The 20416-nt window shown below is 56.0% G+C and overlaps 1 protein-coding gene across 6 annotated transcripts in view; it reads right to left on the bottom strand.

The window, feature by feature from the left end:
• Positions 1 to 20416, bottom strand: part of SH3BP4 (SH3 domain binding protein 4) — an 81011-nt gene that overhangs the window by 36001 nt on the left and 24594 nt on the right. For 2 of the 6 annotated variants that reach the window (XM_072961873.1, XM_072961878.1), the window contains exons 2-3: positions 9516 to 9591; positions 3387 to 3532 (exon numbers count right to left, since the gene is read on the bottom strand). The gene's annotated coding sequence lies outside the window, so the exon portion shown is untranslated. Of the gene's footprint in view, positions 1 to 3386; positions 3533 to 9515; positions 9592 to 18841; positions 19251 to 20416 lie in introns of those variants that run through there. The other 4 variants (XM_072961872.1, XM_072961876.1, XM_072961877.1 and 1 more) reach the window with 3 other exon arrangements.

Below are 20416 nucleotides of genomic sequence, written 5' to 3'. Positions count from 1 at the left end.
ACATGCTGCATCTGCTCCCCGCCACCCGGAAGTCAAGACCCTCCCCTCCCGGGACACAGATGGGGACTGGGGGACGCAACCTGGGGACTGCAACTGCGGCCCCTGTAAGAGCGCCAGGGACTCGGGTGCAAGGGGGCCTGTGGCGGGTGATCCTTCCCAAAGTCAAAGGCACTGGCTCTCCTCCCTCCTGCTCCTCCCACGGCTTGCCTTTAAGATGTGTGTTCAACCTGCAAAATCTGGATGTCAGGAAGGGCTCAGTACACACCTTGCGCCTCCTTGGACAGATGCTCCAAAAGGTGGGGGCAGGACAAGAGCAGTCAGTGTGGGGTCTGGACCCAAGGAAGCTGAGAGTGGCAGCAACTGACTGGGCCAGTCAGGTTGAAGTGCAGGTTCCCGGGCCCTGCCGTGACATCCCCACCGGGTAGGGACCAGCTCGCTGTCACTCAGATTTAGCATCATTTGAGTCAAGTTTAGAAAAGGGACGGTGACAGCGATGTGGGTGGGTGCAGGAGCACCCTGGGGCAACGACAGCAGGAGGGAGGGGAGGGAGTTACAGGAGCTTGGGGAGACAGGGACCCCAGACCAGAGGGACCAGGGTGAGTCTCAGGCTGTGCTACAGAGAGGGGCCACCCCAAGCTCCCCGTCTCTCCCCCTCTAGCCTGGCCGTCCTACTGGCCAGTCCTCCCAGGAGGCAAGGGAACCCCATTTGATGCAGCGGTTCCGGGTCAAGCCCCGGGCTGACCCCACCACAGGTGTGGGAGGGCAAGGAGGGGCAGCCTCGCGTCAGCCAGCACAGGGGAGACGCGGGAGGCTGCGCCCTCACAGCAGGCCTCTCTGTGGTCCGGATGCAGGTGCGCGCGGCACTGCACCTGCAGGAGCACCTGGCCGAGGCTGCTGTGGACGCCCCTCGGGAAGCAGGGCCTCCCGGCCGGGGATGCTCAGCACGCGGGCAAGGGTCTCGTCTCCACAGCGCACGGCACCGAGCCAGCCTCTGCGCGCCAGCAACCCGAGCCGGTCCGCGCCAAGGGCGATCTCAACGCCAGGGCAAGCCCTGGCTCTCGGGGGTGGACCAGATACCGGGGCCGGGTCTGCGGGTGGGGGCAGGGAGCTGGCTCTGAAGCTTGGGGTCTCGACAGGAGATTGAAAATGAGAGAAGATAGCTCTTAAAATAAAGTCAGAAGCTGCTAGAATTAGGTGAGAGAAGTTAAAATTAAGTTAAAGTCTAAGGATGATGGCTCCCAGCAGCACTGCTGGCAGCAGCCAGAGGTGGACCCAAGCGCCCCGGCGGGTGGCGGCCTGCGTGGGCGCGGTGTCTCCCTGTGGTGGGGCGCCGCTCACACAAGAAGGAAGGGCACGCGGCCACGTGCTGCCGCGGAGGGGGCGGGGAGCCTCGCAAACGCTACAACACGGGGAAGAAGACAGTCACCACAAGTCACCTGCTGGATGGTTCCACTCACAGCCTACCCAGAAGCAGCAAATCCACAGAGACAGTGAGCAGGCGGGAGGCTGCCGCGGCCGAGGGCAGGGAGGGGTGTTGCCTAACTGCTCACAGGTCTCCTCTTGGGTTGGAAAAATGGTCTGGAGTTAGCGATGGCGGTTGCACTACTTTGTGACTGTACCACATGTCAACCAAACTGGGACACTTTAAAATGAGCCCATCAGACACACAAATGGGGCTAAAGTGTTCTGTGTGGGCAGAACACAGTCTGAAAAGATACTTTTATTTAAAAAAAATCGTACACACTGAGACATATTCTTATTATCAACAGGAATACACTATAACAGGACAGGGAGAAAAAACCCAACCACCTACGCGTAGTCAGGAGCGGGGCGGGTCCGGCAAGGGGGAGAAGTCACAACGGGAGGAATCAAGGTGGACTGGGACCCGGCCCGGCCAGGAGGCAGGGGCTGGTCAGGGGTGCTGACCCAGAGCCGCAGCGCACTGCGGAGGCCGCAGAGCACTGGGAGGACACACCCCAAGTAGCGACAGGAGCAAGGGCATCTGGGTGGCTTTTAGGACTCTAAAAACCCGATGCAAACCTGCTAGGCAACAATGAGATTGGACTGGGGCAGCCAAATCAAGCTGCGGGAAGCACCGGGCGGGCCTGGCCCCGGAGCAGCCTGGGTTCAGACACTCGAGGCCTCCCAGCTGGCAGCCCCTCACCTCCTAACTGCGGTTCCACCCCCGTTCTGCAGGTGAGCGAACTGAGGCACCACAGCGGGCCACTGAGCGGAGCCACACAGCCATCAGTCCAGTCGCTGAGATCTGCCCCCAGACAGGTTCGCTGCGGAGTCCAGGCCACGCCCCACCAGAACCACACAGGTAAAGCAGGAGGAAAAGGCTCCCCCAGAAAAAGGGGCTTCTTCCCAACAGATAAAACAACTCCCAGACATCAAAAACAGACGTAGGGTTACCAGGGAGGAGGGGGTGGGAAGGGTAAAGTGGGAGTTTGGGACTTGCAGATACTGACTACTATACATAGAACAGGTAAACAAGTTTCCACCACAAAGCACAGGGAGCTACCGTCAATATCTTGCAGTACCCTATAATGAAAAAGAAGATGAAAAGGAATCTATGTATGTTCATGTGTGACTGAGACGTGATGCCGTACACCAGAAACTGACACGGCACTGTAAACTGACTAGACTTCTAGTCAAAACAAACTCACACAGCTGCCCCTCCCGCTGACGACCCTCTTTCTGGTCTCCTGCCGCACTCCCCCCACCCACCCCAGCAAAACTATTCAGCCAGGACGCTTGCTCTATTAGCTCTGGCAAAGTATCCACTTTCCTCACATCACGTTGACAAAATGGGAGCCTGGCCTCCGTGGCCTGGGTTTGTAGAATCCCGTCTGGTGTCCGAGGGCCAGACCCCGGCCAGAAGGGAGTCTGCCTCCGTCATGCTGGCCCCCAGCCCCACCAGCCTCCGCAGAGGACGGCAAGAAGAGGGCTGCCGTGGGCTCCTGCCACCCAGCCACACCCCGTCCCCAGGACCCCATCAGCGGGAGCGCGCTGAGATTCACTCTGAAGCCCACCCACGTGCGGTACCCTAAAAACTGCCTACAGACACTCAGCATCCGGAGGAGGGCAGACTTTTTCCCAGTAACACATGCAAACACGCCTCTCAACAAAATTTATGCCCCGGCAGACGGAAGCCCGGTTCTCAAGTTACATTAAGTCCTTCTGAAATCCAGAGATCCCAGCCGGACAGGAACCTGGTGAAGGACTCCTGCTGGACATCCATCCAGCCCCACCTGGACTCTGCTACAGCCCAGCGACTCGCTCCGCCAATGGGCAGTTCCAGAACCCTGCCGAGCCTTCCACCAGCTGGTCCCAGGTCTTCTGCTGTGGGGATCCGGGTGCTGGTGTGAGGTTGGAAGGCTCACCTGAGCTCCGTTTAATCACTGCTCCACTCCTGGGGCACCAGCTCCCTCGTCTGTAAAATGAGGCTCCTGACGACCGTCTGGCCCGACCCACCTCTCGGAGAAGAGTAAGCCCAAGTTGGGGACAGCTCTGCAAACTGTGATGCACTCTGCAAAATGTAAATATAAGAGGAACCTACAGAAGAGCTCTTCAAGCACGGTACAAAAACATTTCCTCCCTGAAGCTGCTTCTGCCGAATCCACGAGGGCCCCAGACCACACGCGTCATTCATCAGAAACCCACCCGCCTCCGGGAGTCGGTTTATGATTTCCTCTCCCAACGCCGCTCAGGACCTGAACACCGTGCAGCCTGATGGTTCAGGGGGCCGCTCTCTCCAGCGACCCACCGACGGCCTGCTAGTGACCCGGACCCTGGGTGCCTGTCAACCACCCACACAGCATTTCTGACTTCCAGTTGTGGGTCCAAGCGAGCCCCGGATCAACTAAAATCCAGAGAAGATTCTCACAAGCCAGTCTACCCTGTCTGTAAAGGAGCAGATACCGTCTGGCCCGAACGAAAAGCAACAGAAATAATGACCAGATACAGGAGAGAAGCGTTTCACCTCGGTCTGGGCTGAGCACTCTGGCCCAGGCAGGCATTCAGGTTCTCGGTCAGACCCACGCCTGCCTCGTCTCCGAGCCCGTCCCAGGTCTCCCTCCAGGTCAGGGGCTTTGAGGGCACAGATCATCTGAGCAGTCTATCTGATAAGGGCTGTGGGCCATTGCTTTAGTAAATCACCTCTTCCTGCAAAGTTTGGCTTATCATTTCAGGGTCTTGAGGACCCTCTAAATGGACCACTAGAAGTCCGTAAGGCCCATGGCGACACCCCTGTTGTTAAGATTCTGTGTAATGGGCCAAGGCCCAGAGCACTGCGCTCCAACAGAGGACACCCCAGACCAACCTAGAGCATCAGCAACACTTTCTACAATTAATTACGTCAAAAACCAAAGGCGGAGATGAGGCTGTACATTCCAGCTCACACACAGAAAACAAGTGTCAACAGGATCTATGGGCAATGATGAAGGAGGTGAGAAAAAGAATCAAGTTATGTTTACTGAATGTGAAGTCCAGGGCTGCCCGGGAAGGTGGGGGGTCCTGTCTACCCGGAGCCAGGGCCACAGCACACAGCCAGGGACAGAGAGAGGCGGACCCCACGGGGCCGACAGGAGTGGGCCGACCTGAAAGCAGCCCTGCTCTGCCCCCTCCTCTACCAAATGCAGACCTCGGCCCCGCGACCTCTCAGGTCCCTTCCCACTGGGACAGAGTGGAGGGAAGGAGACACCGGGTGCATCTCAGCTGGACATCCTACCAAACAGCATCCGAGCACCCTCAAGGAGCCAGGACTGTCCCTCTGCTCAGCCTTCCCCAAGGCCAGCTGCTAACCTCTTGGGAATAGGGCCCCGAATTGCTCACTCTGGCTAGTGGGTGGTATGAATCCCTCTTCTGAACTTTGGGGCCCCTGCAGCAGCCTGAGGTCAGGAGAGTGACATGTTTGAGAAACAGCGGGAAGCGAAGCGTCCGGGGTAGGGCATCCCCATTGGCCACACGTGCTGCGTGTTCAAAGGAGCCATGTGACTGATGCTCAGGGCCCCACAGTATAGACACAGGAGATGGGGGCCCGGGGCGGCTGGTGGGGTTGTGGCAAATTCAGAAGGAGGGAGGGAGGGAAGGAAACAGGGAGGCTGGGAAGGAGGGAAGGTAGGAAAGGGAGGAAGGGAGGGTGGCAAGTCTGCATAAAGCCCAGGAGAGGGTGAACGCATGCCACCTCCTCACTTTCCTGGGAGTATCACTGCCTGGCCCAGGCTCGCCCCCAGCCTGGATACCCCGGGGCCCTGTCCCCTCCCTCTGATGGATCAGAGATGGATACCACATACCAGTGAGCCAATCCGCTGTCTGCAGCAACTGAGCACTGGCTCAAAAAAGCTAGCGGCCCAACCTTCTTCTAAGAGCAGGGCGCTGGGAAAGGAGCAAGTGGCCTGGGGCAGGTCCGGCGCAGGGCTGCTGGGCCCTGGCTGAGCCGCGAAGGCCAGGTGTCAGCGAGAAGCACAGGCGGGGGGACGTGCAATTCCACCCTAAGAGCAGCTTCATTCCTCACAGTCTGGTTCCCGGGTCCCCTACGATCCGCTGGGCTCCCCTCTGGATCTTTCCAATAATCCTCCCAGTTTTTTCTCTTGAGCCAGTTAGGGTGCGTATTTGATTCCTTTTGATCTTTGAGAATCTTTTGAGACTGGCTCCATTTTCACAGATGAGGAAACCAAAGTCTGAGGAAACTGATGCATAATGCTTATGTGCCCATAATCGGAATCTGCCTGTGCTTAGAAAAGATCAAGACTATACGCTCTCTGTGCATTTTTCTGACCCAAGAATGAAACACACTCTGTCCTTCCTAAATTGCAGCCGGCCCAGCCAACTATAAATAAGGAACTAACACTAACACTAAAAGGACAAAACTCAGGCCAGAGGCAGAGAAGCGAGGGTTTCTGATCAGACTGGGAAGTTCCCTGTAGTCTAAGCAGGTTGCAGCAAGAGACGGGAAGGCTCCTGAAATAAACAACGGTGGAATCTTTCTGACTCACATCTTTTATCTCCTGGGCCTTGAGTATGTCAAAAACGTCTCATCTGTCCTCATGACGTGCCTGCTTTGAGAAGGGTGATGAGACTGAGAGACTAAACCACAAGGCTTTTAAGAATGCAGGTGCCTTTTTCAGTTGAACGCCTTGCCGAAGTGCGGGTCAGGTTTCTCATCTGCCCGCATTCCCCAGGCTTCCTGCTGGTGCCACATGACCTCACTCACAGTCAGCTGCAGCCTTTATTTATCGAGGCACAGCAATGCGGAGGTGCTGAAGGAGGCTGAGCGCTGCCTCACACTCAGGTGACGCGAGGCCGGGTCCCCCTCCCTGCTGGTAAAACACCTGCTGACCACTATGATGTCAGACTTGATCTCCAGCGGGCCGGGCAGGCCCGGGCAGGTGCAGCTCGGTGCTTCTACGCCATCTAGCTAGCGACCAAGTCCAAGCAGGCCTGGGTGTCATGCTGGCTTTAAGGACGCTGGCCTTCACTGCTCTGTCCCGGGGACACAAGGAAGCCAGGATCTCCCCTACATACAGCTGGCACCCAGTTCAAACCTCCAAAGTAAACCAATTAGTGGTTGGTTGCCAGGGCATGGGGGCAGGGGGTGATGGGAGCAGTTACTTAGTGGGGACGGGGTGTTTTCCTGGGGTGATGAAGAAGTTTTGAGACCAGAGAGAGGTGGGGGTCACATCACACTGAAGGCACTAATGCCAATCAACCTGCACACTTAAAACGGTTAACTGAATGCTCAACCAGAAACAAAGCCAAAAAACCTGCACAATGGGAAACTATGGAGATCCTCAGCCTAAAAAGTAGCCCTTGAAAAGCAAGAATTTGTCTGTGATTATCCACGTGGTCTAGGCCGAGGGCGCCCGGCCAGAGTCCGTCCCTGTTCCAGAGTGCAGAGTGGACGAGGCCGGGCCGCTGGATGGCCCCATCCCTGAAGAGCATTCAGCTCATTCCTTAACAGTGCCCTTGTTTTAAGTAAATCTATAGTTCTAAGAGAAAAAGATTTAATCTCACTTCTTGAGTTTTACTCTAAAAAATTATCTTCATGGCTTATGTTTGTGGCTCAAAACTGACTTCTACTGGCCGGAGCTGGACTTGGGGATACCTGCCCATGTAGCTCATGTGCCCTCCCAGGCGCCAGGTAAGGGGAGGCAGCAAGGAAACATGCACACACGCTTATTAATAACCCTCTGAACTTGAACCTGAACGAGGTACTCTGAGCCCCATTTCTCGCCTGTAACATGGGCAGGACGTATGGAGTGTCCCCAGGCTGAGAGGTACAACACGCAGGGCGTGGGGACCCGAGGCTGGAGCTCACGCCAGCCTCCAGGGCCGTCGGCAGCCCGTGGGAACCAGCCTCGGCCTCGGGGCCCTGGGCTTCCCCGCCGAGCTCCGTCCTCGGTTGGCATGCTCCCCAGGGAGCTGCCGGGCCAAGTTCTGCCACTTGCCGGTCACTCTGGTGGTTCACACTGGCCTTACAGAGAACTAGCGCTGGGCATCATTTCCGCTCCCTCCCCTGGCCCACCAGCAACACCCCTGGGCACTTTAATGAATTTCTGGCGGTGAGAACGGCCGGCTCAGGAACAGGTTAAGAACTGGCCCCGCGCTGATGGGATCACGTGCAGACACAACACAGGGGCCCGCAAAAGGCACAGGAACGGAAGCCCGCACAAGCTCTGCTTCACAGTGAACTTGAGACAAATCGTATCTTGAACGTTAAGAAGCAGAGGGAAAATGACGCATTCATGTTTCTGGAGGAAAAAAACCCACAAAAATCGGCCAAATGTGTCAAGTTCCCATCTTGGCCACAGGCCGGGGCTGGTCTCTTTAAATGCTGAGAGACGCAGGTCCCCGCCCCTAAACGTCCCCCAAAGGCATGTCAGCAAAGGAGCACCTCCCTCTCCAGGCTCCCAGGAGCCCTTAAGGACAAGGTGGGGACTGCGGGCACTGTTCTGGCTCATCCCGAGATGGGAGGCCCCATCCCAACCCTCCAGCTTCCTTTGCCCAGAGGTCCTGCTGCCCCGGGAATGCTGGCACAGTGCCAGAAAAAGCAAACCACATAAATGACACCCGGGGACCTGCTGGAGCTGGAGTGGGGTCCCAGGCAGCCCCACCCCCCACTGACCTCCTGCCTTGCTCAGGAGGGGGCCTGAACTGGCCAAGCTGAACCCAAATTCAAACCCAAAGGTGGGGTCAGGTAGGGGTCAGATGGGGAGCCATGTCACACCACCACTGGTGTCTGCTGGGTTTATCCTCAGAGGAGGACCAAGCTGCACACTTGCTGTTTGATTTCAGAAACCCCAGCATTCCGGCCCATGCCAGTCCGAAAGAATGCTAGGAATCTGCCTGCCTTCCCCTGGGTTCACCGCAACCCAGACAGACCGCAGCCTGCAGGGCCAGGGCTGCTGGCGGCCGCTTCCAGGGCAGAGGCATTTTAAGCCTCTAAGGCCTCAGCGGGGTGAGGACTGACCCTGAGACCAGAACACTCCTAAATTCCTCACAGCACGATTAAAAGCGCCCAGGTTGTCCCAGGCAGACATCCCAAAGCATTCTTTCTGTCCAAAAGTTTGTGCTGATACCAGGAGATCAAGAGACATGATAGGAAAGGTGGAGAGTGGAGAAGGCTGTAACAAAATCCGAATCATCTTCCCCCCTGAGGAGATGTGCATGATTTTAAGGACAACCCAAACTGGGGATGGGCACAGCCCCAGTGACAGAGTGAGTGCTTAGCATCCATGAGGTCTTGGGTTTAACCCCAGTACCTCCATTAAATCAATCAATCAGTCACTCAATCAATTACCTCCATTGGCTGGAAATAAGAAAAGGTCCTGAAAACATCCTAGAACATTCTGCCAGGCCACCACTCGCTCTCCCTTCTGCAGGGGAGGCTGAATGCCTCCAGCTCTTCCTGGACACTGGCTAACGCTTCCTCTGGACACCTTCTGCCACTGTGTGCCTTCCAAGGACACACCCCTACCGGAGGGACTCTCCAAGGGCAGGGCATCTCACACCAGAGGCCATTGTTTGGGAAACTCAAAACCTCTTTCGTTTTAATAATAACTCCTTTGTGCAGACACCACAGGACAGCCAACCTGGGCTCCGTCCCACAGCTGTCAAGGCGGAGGACAGACAAGCTGCCCAGCTGGTTTCTGGGGAGAGCAAGAACATTCCACCGGTGGCCACAAAGAGGGAAGTCACACAGGTAAATGGAAATGAGGGACTGTTCTGGGAACTCACCGGTGCCAGGCACACCAGTGACATCTGCCCTTCACGTGTGGGGACACTGGGAGCTGATGAGGATGTGAAGACAGGGCCGGGAGGGAGATAGTGTGGTGCTGAGAGAGGCCAAGGAGGGTCACGAGAAGTGACTTCTCCCTCCCTCCTGAGTGGACCTGCAGAGCACATGGGGCCGTCACCGGACACAGGCTGGTCCCCTCAGTCATGACACAGCCCCTCTGCTCAGCAGGCCTTGGTCCAGCTACTCATTCAGTTGCCCCGTCTGCGTTTCTTACCTGCAACAGGCCCCCAGCTCCCCGATGTCAGAGGACAAGTCCCAGGACCCGGCCTTCTGTCCGGAGAAGGGGGGTGCTGCAAGACAGAAGGGGAAATGGGACTAAGATTCAGAGTCCTGTGCAGCTGGAGAACTCATTTCCGTCTTTCCCCAGACAGCTCTTCCACCTCGGAGCAAAGTATGTTCCAAACTGCATTTATCTAGAAGATAAGGACGCGGTGGAAGCTACAATGTGGCCCCCAGGCCCCATAGACCCCTCCCCGTCCCAGCGCGGCCAGCAGAAAGGCCCTTCCTACAACTGCCTCCTGGAAAGAGGCCCTCCCCCAGGTCACGGCCGCGCCCTGGGCAGCCAGCAGGGGTAAAAGGAAGTCCCTCCCCGCCCCGAGAAGTGGGAAGGGCTGGCCCAGGGCCGATGCCTGTGAGGTCTCCGAGGGCTTCCCTCTGCCCACCCGGCCCTTCCAAGGGGGGCTGACCCACGAGTGCGCCCCCGTAAACCTGCACGGCAACCCGCGTCAGAGCTGGTTTCTGGAAGCCCCGCCGGGCACAAAGGCCTTATTTGCTTCCCCCCCAGTGCTGTGTCATCTTCCCTCACCTGCGGGTACTTGGCTGCAAAGACTGGCAGTGAGAGCTCATCAGAATAGAATAACCTCATCAGCTAAACCCCAAAGACGAATTCCAGACGCCTGGCCTCCCCAGTCCCCGGCCACTCGAGAGGCGGTTACTAAGGCGTCTGACAGAGCCCTTAAACAAGGATGGTGATGGCCAGAGACTGAAGATACCATGGCCGCGCGACGGCCCTGTCAGCATCCGCGCCAGGCTGACCTTCTGGACGGGAGGACCGGAGCTGCCCGCGGCTTTACGGGAGCCCTGCACCTCGTCGCGTGGTGAAATGGGGGTGGAAATTTCATCCCGGACACTTTGCCTAAATCAACATCACCTCCCGGAACAGACAGCCGGGAACAGACCCTCATCCCCCTGAACAGCTCACATGGCCCAAGAGGGAAGAGCTGCTCCCCGAGACGCTGGGACAGCCAGCGGGGCTTCGGGACGCCGTTCCCCGGGGACTCATCGCACCCACAGTGCGATGAAGTCCAGACGCACAGAGGCGGGCCGAGGGAGGGAGAGGAGCCCCGGAAGGAAGTCGACCAGCAGGAGAGAGAAAACCCAGTGTGCGGACAGCTGCTCCCGAGGGAGAGGCAGATCTAAGCGTCCCAGCAGCGTATGAAGCCACAGAGGCAGAAGGGAAACTCTCCTGAAACCAATAAATGCTGCGAAAAAGGCAACAACCTGGGGAAATAGATTCGAATGTGACAGGAAAGATTCAGATCCTGAGAAGATGAGACACGGCGGGGCACTGAGGGGATGTTCAGGCCCCGGGAAGCGGAGGCCGCTGTCCGTCCACCCAGCACGTGGATTTTGGGTGCATCCACACTGCTGCTCGTGGGTCCCAGGAACTCGGGGTGTTCATCGGAGGGCTTGCGGTCCCCCAGAGGTTCTGTCAAGACAGAACAAGTGAGAACCTCATCGTATTAAGGGGGGAAGGTTCTGAGAAGGCCTGAAACACTGCAGAGGTGGCCTCTCAGAACTGGGTCTACGGTGTTTTCCTGCTGCTTTGGGCTTCTCTAAACTTTCCAAAGCGTTCTATGCTGAGTAGAATATGCATTTTTTTAATTAAAAAAAAAGTTAAGCCACTATCCCAGCCTAGCTAAGACCTTGGGTGTCTCCTTTCCTTTGTAGACCCCAGCCCCGGAGAGTGGGACTTGCTAACCTACATTCCGACCAGGTGCCAACACTGTTGAGCCTCTTACCTCCGCACGGATCCCTCTGCAGATCCTTCAAGGAGGGTGAGAAGGGGTCAGGGGCTGGCGAGGCCGTGGAGTCTCCCCGGAGAGAGCATCTCCATGTGGCCAGCAGCCCCGGCCGCCTGCATCTGCATTATCTCCCACCCTGAAGCCCACCTCCCAGACGCAGAAGAATGGTTCGTGATGAGGAACAGCAGACTGCTCACCCGCTGAGCCTTTAAGAAGAGAGGAGTGTGTTCCTTCTCACAGTCCACTCATGACACCCTTCTTCACCGTGTCCTTAGGTGCCAGGTCACTCAGCATTTTAGGAAAGGGCCTTGGAGGCCACTGGGATTTTCTGTTGCTTACTCCAGCGGGCTCTGTAGGTGGGGAGCTTTGCTTCCAGCCCCCAGCCCTGAAGCTGAGCGGCTTTCCCTCCCACGGATCCCTGGGGGGTTCCCTGGACAGGGGTGACCGGGAAATGCACAGCCCTTACAGGCCGACATCGCTGCTGTGATGGGCTGTGGGCGGGGACAGATGCACACGTGGACCTGCGTTCACAGCTCAGGCTGTGAATGGCCGTGCCCGTAAGGTCCAGGGTCGGGGTGGGGGGTAGGTGGACAGGACCAGGTCCATGCTCTACCTTTCTGGAAGCCCTGGGTTTCTGCACAAAGACCAACTTTCCTAAGAGGAGAGGGGCGTAGTCTTTCAACCAAGGGAAGGGGTCACTGTGAACCAGTGGGCCCATCCGTTCTGATGGCCCCAAAAGAAGACGTATGACTTAGTGTGTGTGGATCAAGCTAGCACAAAGCCCTGGAGCCTAAAAGATGCCTAATTCCCTGAATTTTCTATTAAATGTCCACACACATCCACGTTTTTCTTAGCCAAAGTTTGGGGGAAATCTCCAAGAGCTACAGAGCTGTCAAAGAGCAGTGCTGGGAAAATTCTGTTGTCTTCCAGAGCCTCCAAACGAGACTGCAGTGGAGACACGAGTAGAGTCCAGTGGCAACAGCACGCGTGCCACCTTTATGCATCACTTAGCGGCTATTCTGTCAATAGCCCACAATCTTGGCCAATAAGAGGCCCATGAACCCAGGCAGGCAACTCTATTCATTCACAGACAGAGATGACAACCTTGCACTCAATTCTCATCGCAGGACGGCCCCCCAAAGACACTCAGCTATTCTTTACAGCACTTCCCCTGTGTGACAGATGGACCTGTCCTCCCTCCCATTCATATGCTGAGGCCCCAGTTTCCCAGAACGTGACCTTGTTTGGAGATCAGGTCTTTACAGAGGTAATCAAGTTAGGATGAGGTCATAGGGTGAATCCAAGTCCAGTATCAGTGGTGTCGCTACAAGGGGGAAACCTGGAGGCAGGTGCACACACAGGAAGATGAAGGATGGAGTCAGGGTGACGCTTCTAAGAGTTACAGAACGCCAAGGGAGGCCAGCAGAGCACAGAAGCAGGGGAGGAGACTGGAACAGCTTCTCTCTCACAGTCTCAGAAGGAACCAATCCTGCGGATACCTGATCTTAGATGTCCAGCCTTCAGAACTGGGAGACAATAAATTTCTGTTGTTTAAGAACCCAACCTGCGGGCCTGTTATGGCCGCCTAGCAAACCAACACACCCCATCTGCAAAACGGGGGAAGGAATTCTCCCGCCTCCAGAGCTGCCATGAAAGGGACGGATTCAGAAACGCTCTGTGAACCGTCATCCGCCTGGACCTCGGGTCGGCCTGCGTTAGCCCCACAAGACAGGAGGTGTCCAGGCTGCGGGGCTGAGCCTCCCCGGACACCCAAACCTTCGGGCTTCGTTTCCGGAGCCTCAGCAGGTGCCCGCCGGCCCTGCCCTCGCGTACGCCCAGCACAGCTCCTCAGGGCTGGAGGAGAAGTGATTCCGGGGTGGCTTTGGGGAAACTGGACACGTATGGCTCCAGCAGCCTAAGCATCCTTTACATCCGGCATCTGCCAGCCCATCCTTGCCCCAACAAATCCGAAAACCATACCTGGAAAGCACCAAGTGGCAGCGCTAAAGCGCAAAGCAGAGCCAAGGCCAGCCCGCCACCTGTCTCTGCTCATGAACAAAGACTATTTTTCAGTAGCTGGAGAAACAAAAACCAAAATTGTATGGAATTCAGATTGTGGTGTCCGGGAATACAGTTCGATTGAACACAGCCACACCAGTTCCTTTTCGTTTTGTCTATGGTTCCTTCATGCAGAGACGACACAGAGGGGCCGCCCCGGACACCTGATGGGCCACAAAGCCGAAATATGTACCATCGGGCCCCCAGCGTGGGTCGGCGCGATCGATTGGTCCCTTTGCAAATGACGCTCAGGATAGACCGAGGTCCCATCACCCAGCCGCGAACTTCACCCTTGGTTTTTCATCGTTTACAGAAGAACCTTACAAGGCAACCGATTTACAAAGCTGAGAAACATCACCCTTCTGCAGACTGACCTTCGGATTCAGCGCTAAGAAAGTAAACACTAGTAAAACTGTTCACTGAAACAGTATTTAGGTGTGTGGTGGGTGATGCGGCCGAGTGAACGTGTCTGAAATCTCACCTTCCTTACCAGGCGAAATTTTCTTACACGGAACAGAGAGGGCAGTCACCTACCCTCTCCTAAAATTCCATAACGTTTCATAATTTGTTGACCATGTGGTAAGGAAGACCCTTTCCTCTCCCCTGGATTGATGCTATTTTGAATATGAAGCACCAGAAAGGGGTTATGGAGACACACAAACCAGACGCCCCCAGTGGTTTCGCCTGTGCATCATCCACCCTCTCACCCTGCACGTCTGTGGGCTCCTACCCGGTGCCTGACGCGGTACCCAGGCGCTGCTTTGCTTCACTGTGTGTGGCCGGTGCTTCTGAACAAAGGCAGAGGGCGGAGGCTTCCGGCTGCGTGTGAGGAAGGGGCGCTGGGTTACCCGGGCTCACGCTCTGCTGGGTGCGTGGATGCCCACACCTGTGGCCAGAAGGCTGCTTTCTCCTCCTCCTCCGGGCTTCTGCTCCTACTAGATGGAGCTGGTGGGCTTGGCTACGGACATTTTTATGGATTTAATTATTCCACAAATTATTCTGTGCGGCGAGCAGCTTCCAGGACGAGTCACGTTGAATATTTCATCAAAGACTCGATAAAAGGGAATCACTTAAACAAAGGCTGGCAAACTAAACCACGTCAAACGTTTAGGAAAAAAATAATAAAACTCCAGAAGGACTCTGGACTCAGACTGCTTCTCTGGGCTTTGGGTGCTGTTGCTTGAATTTAAGCCTGAAACCAAGAGGGCGCACCAGGCTGCGGTCCGTGCCAGACGCAGCCATGAAGCCCACACGCAGAAGGGCCTCCGCCCGACGTCGGGGCCGGAAGGTCCGAGGACACTGGCTTTTTCCATTAAAAAGAAGTTCTGATTCTTTCAGGCTTCGACTAACTTTTTCCACTCGCTGACCAGTTACTTAGGGACTTTTACAATCTGAGCCGGGTCACAATTCTGGGCTCCCAGCGGGGCTGGAAGTCTAAGGCCAATGTCTTAACAACCTCCACTTCAAAGCTGATGAAGGAGAGCTTTCCCGAGGTTTCTGATTTTGACCTGTCGCCTCTTCCCGGGAATAAACAGGGGGCCGGTACCAGCCAGGGCACCGGGTGTGGGAGCTGCCGCGTGGGGGGAGGCAGAAGGAAACGGGGGGCCTCTGAGATGCTCCCTAGTCGATCCCGTGGGTCCCCGTTTCAGTTCTTCCCTCTCTTGACTTGGCAGACTTCGCTAAATGACCTAATTTGCCCCGGGCCTCGATGTCCTCCAGCGTAAACCAGGGCTCTCCGCTCCACGCCAGGGTATACGCTTTCCTCTTTTTTGCCTGCTCCTCCCTGACCTCAGACAGACCCGCCACGGATTAGGACCACCCGCCCTCTGACCTCCTGGATCCTCCTGCCTGGGGGTCAACCCTTCACCCCGGCAACCTCTCAGCTTAGCAACAGTGAAGGAGGCAGGAGCAGGGGCAGTGCAGCTGGAGCCACCCAAGCGGGCCTTTCCAGCTGAGCCCAATCCTCTTCCAGACCTGACTCCCCCGACCAGGGCCCTCAGGAGGCCCCTTCCCCATTCACCTTCACAACGAAGGCTGGGGCCTCCACCCGCCTCGCTGTTGGACTGGCTGCAACATTGAGTTCAGAAAGCCTGGCCCAGCTGCTGGAGAAAGGGCGGGATGCTTCCTGTGTAAGTATTACTTTCAATGATTCGCAATCTGCTCGTCTGTTGTGTATCACAGACCACCCCCCACCTTCCGATCACAAGCCAGATCCTCAAAGACAGGGAGAGACTGGGGCAGAGACGGAATCGCAGCAACACGCACCTCCGAAGCCTGAGACCTGAGTCACACTGTGAGGGGAGCGCTCGGTATTTTTATTTATGTCCCCAAAATGAATTCTCAGTTTCCAAATCTCTTCATCGGGAGATCTCGTCACAACATGTTATCCAGAAATGCAGGGGAATGTCCTACTTTTTTTTAATAAGACGTTTAAAAAAAATGCAACCTTCAAAAATTTTTTACCTGTTTTTGTTTGTTTGTTTTTTTAAATGCAAACTTAAAGAAACCAATCCAATGGCTGGGTGTGCACTGGAGCGGTGTGCATTTTGGGAGACGTCTGCACTAGTGGACATAGAACTGGATGACCACCCCCTGCCACCCACCAGCAAGGATGAGCAAAGGGCGCGGCTCCAACGGGTCATTTCCCTCTGATCCTCTGGCTTCAAACTACAGGCTGAAACAAGTGAACAAGTGTGGAATCAGGTCCTGGTCAGGACACCCCAGTCCAGGGAGTAATTTGGGACATGAAATGTAGGTTCTGTCCCCCACCCCTCCCTCCCCAACACAGCCATCTGCATCCCTATGATTAAATTAGTCCTTCCACCCAGGGCCTGCTCGAGGTAGGCACTTACCCTTACCTTTGTCAGAAGCAACCACCAATTAGGTGTGAAAGGTTAACACAACTAAACACAGGTCAAGCTCTCCTGGCTGGTGCTCACTTGGTTTGTGGGACCTGAGGTTAGGGTCAACAGGTCACTCTGCCATCTCACAAATGCTCACTCAGGCTCTGTTCTTTGCAAGCTACAGAGAGACCAAGATAAATAGAACACATGGGTCCCGCCCCTTAGAATGGAAGTGAGAGAGCGGGTCCCTAACCACCAGGCAAGGCTGGAGACGGAAGACGCCAAGACAAGGCTGCCGGTGTGAGTGCAGGACAGGACGGAGAGAGAGCTCCCAGATGGGGAAGGTGCCACCTGGGCTGGCCGGGCTCCGACAGGTACCGAGAGGATGCTACCACGGGGGTCAGAAGCCCCCCTGCAAGGGAGGAGCGTGCTACCTCCGTGCTCCCATCAGTCCCCGCACATCTCTTTCTCCCACGATCTTCTGAACACCTCCTGCCACACTGATGGCTGACAGTCACGAAGACAGACCTTGGGGGCTGTCTCAACTCTTGCTGGAAGGGGCTGAAATGTCTGCCTTTCCCAGGACCCATGGGAACAGTCAAGTCTGGGTTTTGTGAAGGCCGCGCTGTACTGGGTCTCTGTATAATCAGTTGCCCCCTCACTGTGCTGTCAAGATACTCTCCACATGGGTGGGTGCAGCCCCCATCACAGGCCCCCAAGCTCCCACCCTCGCTCAGCCTGCAGGGACACATTCCCCAGGGCAGCCCTGGGTCAGTGTCCCGGGCCCCGTCCTCCAGAGGGACAATTCTCAGGCACAGTCTCATGATTCCCGGGGAGGCCCCCTGCCGTCACAGTGACTGTGAGCTCAGTAACTGCCCTGCACTTGCTGCCCCACTTCCTCGTCTCCCCTCCCCGGGCCCCACTCCTGCTTCTAGAGACCATCTCTCCCCACAATACCAGCCCCCAAGTCCTAGCCTCAGGCTCTGCCTCTGGGAGTCCTAAACGAGACCAAACGCAAAGGTCAGACTGGCACTGGACCACTGGGTCTTCTGGCCAAGACACAGGCACGGCTGAGTCACAGCAGTGCTCATTCCTGTCGGCTCTGGGCAGAGCCGCTGGGCTGTTTTGTGCTATTAGAAACTCCAATTTAGAAAGCCCAGGAGGGACTTCGTTCCATTAACAAGATACACTTATATTCAGCCACATCCGGAGAAAAGCACAGGGCATTGACACCCTCCCCAACATCCTTATATTAAAAACATATGCAGTCCAAGCCGGAGGCCAACGGAGCTCATGGTTCCCAAGGAGTCCCTGACCCTAAGCGGGGCCTGGATCCGGGTTCGGGCCCTGTGGTCCCAGCCCACACATCAGCAGGGCAGCCCCCCCCCCCCTTCTGGAAGCTCGACTACCTCCAGTCACTTACATCTGGGCCTCGGCTCAAATGTCCCCTCCTCAAAGCCCTGATTTCTGTGTGACTTTCCCATGGCTGCTGTAACAAACTGCCCCAAATTTGGCGGCTTGAAACCAATTTATTCTTGAAAAGGAGGGTATAGCTCAAGCGGTACAGTGCGTGCTTAGAATGCATGAGGCCCTGGGTTCAATCCCCAGTACCTCTGTTAAAAAATAATCAAATATATGTGTGTGTGTGTGTGTGTCTGTGTATGTATATGTATATATATTGGGGCATTATGCTGTAGAAACCAACACACTGTGACGGACTGTACTTCAATTTGAAAAAAAAAAACTCAAAAAATAAATAAATAAACCTAATTACCTCCAGCCCCCTCTCCCCTGAAAAAAAAAAAAACTAAAATAAAAAATTTATTCTTACAGTCAGGAGGCCAGAAATCTGAATCCAGTTTCACGGGCCTAAAGTCAAGGTACTGCCAGGTCTGGTTCCTTCTGGAGGCTCTAAAGGGAGAATCCATGTCCCTGTCTTTTCCACCTTCCAGCATCCTAGCAGCCCCCTGGATTCCTGGCTTGTGGCCCCTTCCTCCATCTGCAAAGCCCACCACCCTCATCTCTGTCTCCATCACCATGTGGCCAGAGGATGACATCCTCTGCAGTCACATCTCCCTTTGCCTTTCTCTGAAAGCGACGCTTGTCACTCCATGACATTTAGGGCCCATCCCAAATCTCCAGGGTAATTGTTCCCCCTCATGATCCTTCAATTAATCAGGCATGCAAAGCACTCTTTTTGTCATATAAAGTAATGTTCGCAGGTCTGGCACGTGACTCTCTCCGGGGGCCATGCTTCAGCTTACCACACACCCTCCTAGAAACAGCACAGCTTTTATGCCAACCTGGCCTCAGGGATCACCCCAACAATCTCCGTCTACCATCTGCTTATTTCCTTTCTCTTGCACTAGAGTACAAGCTCCAGGAAGGCAAGGACTTCACCCTGGACACCTGGAACCACCTGGAACACTCAGGAAACTGCACTAGAATCCCCACCAGGAATCAGCCTTTGTATCTTAAACAAGCTAACCCATGCGGTCCATGGGGCGGGAACCCACCTGTGTCGCTCAGTGCTGCGTCCCAGCCCCTGCACCTGCTGCACCCAGCACCCAGGAAGATGCTCCACTGTCTGAACATGAAGGAAGTCCCCCAGGTACCTGGCATCTGCAGCCCGGTTTTGGAGTATACGATCAAGAGTCTCCCAGCCAGGCCCAGCTGCAGCTCTCCACCGTCCTCACCTTCAGGCAGTATTCCTCTGCTCACAAACACAAAGCACCCCTCTCCCCTCCACCACCAGCCCACCGGGGGCCAGGCTTCCCTGTCCCGGCTCAAGGCTGTCCCCAGTTTGGCCCCATCCCGCCTCCAGCCTCCACTGCCAACTCCCTTCACTCGGGCTGGGTCGGCCGCCCGCCCTAAAACTCCTCCAAAAGCATCCCGCCACCTGCTTCAAGGCCCCGTGCTCGACCACGGCTCCCGCAGCGCCCGGCGACACCGCCTCCCCCCCCCCCCACTAAGGGGCGGCACTTCCAGGCAGGCCGGCCCGGGCGAGCTGGTGATGCCTCCTGTTCCCTGCGCAGGAGCCTCTGACGAGCACTCAGTTCTCCAGGGAGGAAGACGCTACCTCTCTCCAGTGCCCTCCAGCTTCCGGGCTCTGTGGGGCGGAGCAGGAGACACTGAGGTTTACGAGCTCTGAGCCGCTGGGCAGGTGTCAGCCCTCCAGCACGCTCTCCATCCATCAAATGGGCAAAGCACCACCCATGACTGCGTGGCGACCAGTTGTACCACAGCGGGGGGAGCAGCTGACCCAGCGCCGGCACGAGGAAGGGTCCAAACACAAGAGTGGAGAAATCTCGAGAAGCCACAGGTGTGAGCAGCCAGCCAAGAGCAGGCGACACCCCTCTTCCCGGGAGAGACCCAGGCACCGTGAGATGGAGACCATGGACCACACAGCATCACCAGGGGGAGATGGGTGTTAGGTCTCCAGGTAAAATCCAGAGCACTCAGTTAAATCTGAGTTTCAGATACACAACAAACACCTGTATTAGCGTAAGGATATCCAATGAACTAGGGTGTCATGCATTTTTATTGGCTAAACCCAGCCCCCTGGGGGTGGAGCGAGGGTGGCCCTGGCCCCCGGGCTGTTCCGGTCAGAGGGGGCTTCCCAAGAGTCCAGCTTCAAGGGGACAGGTGGGAGGTGGCCTCCCGGGGAGGAGGCGGGCAATTGGGAGCCAAGCCACGGGGTGGGGGGGGGTCACCTCTCTCCCTCCAGAGTTCACTGACCAACAGGTACATTCTCTGGCATCAACTTCTCATTAAAGAGCTTCTCAAAAAAACAAAATCTTTCTTGCTAGCTATAAAAAGGAGTTGTTTCAATATTTTTCCATTCGACAAGAATTCACAAACAAGGCAGGGATTCCAGCAACAAAGATCGCCATGGAAACAGCTCACCTCCATCCTGAAAATCATGACTTCACCTCACATTCCACCAGAAACCGACTACAGGCTGTTACCAGAAGAATCCTTGTGCAAACAAACACCAGCCCACTGCGGCTGAATGGCAGGAAGTGGAGCTACTTTGTCTAATTTTAACTTTCTCCAGGAATGCAAGTGCTCTGAGCCCCACCGGCTGCGCTCCCCAGACCCACATTCCTTGAGGATGCAACCACCTCCAGGGTCCTCAATCGAATGCAGATTTAGAGCTGAGGGCTGGCAGGAGTACGCCCTGCGCCCAG

This window comes from Vicugna pacos, chromosome 5, assembly GCF_048564905.1.
Source record: "Vicugna pacos chromosome 5, VicPac4, whole genome shotgun sequence".
Lineage (NCBI taxonomy): Eukaryota > Metazoa > Chordata > Mammalia > Artiodactyla > Camelidae > Vicugna > Vicugna pacos.
Note: the sequence above shows the minus strand (reverse complement) of the source record. Positions and strands in the feature narration are given on the sequence as shown.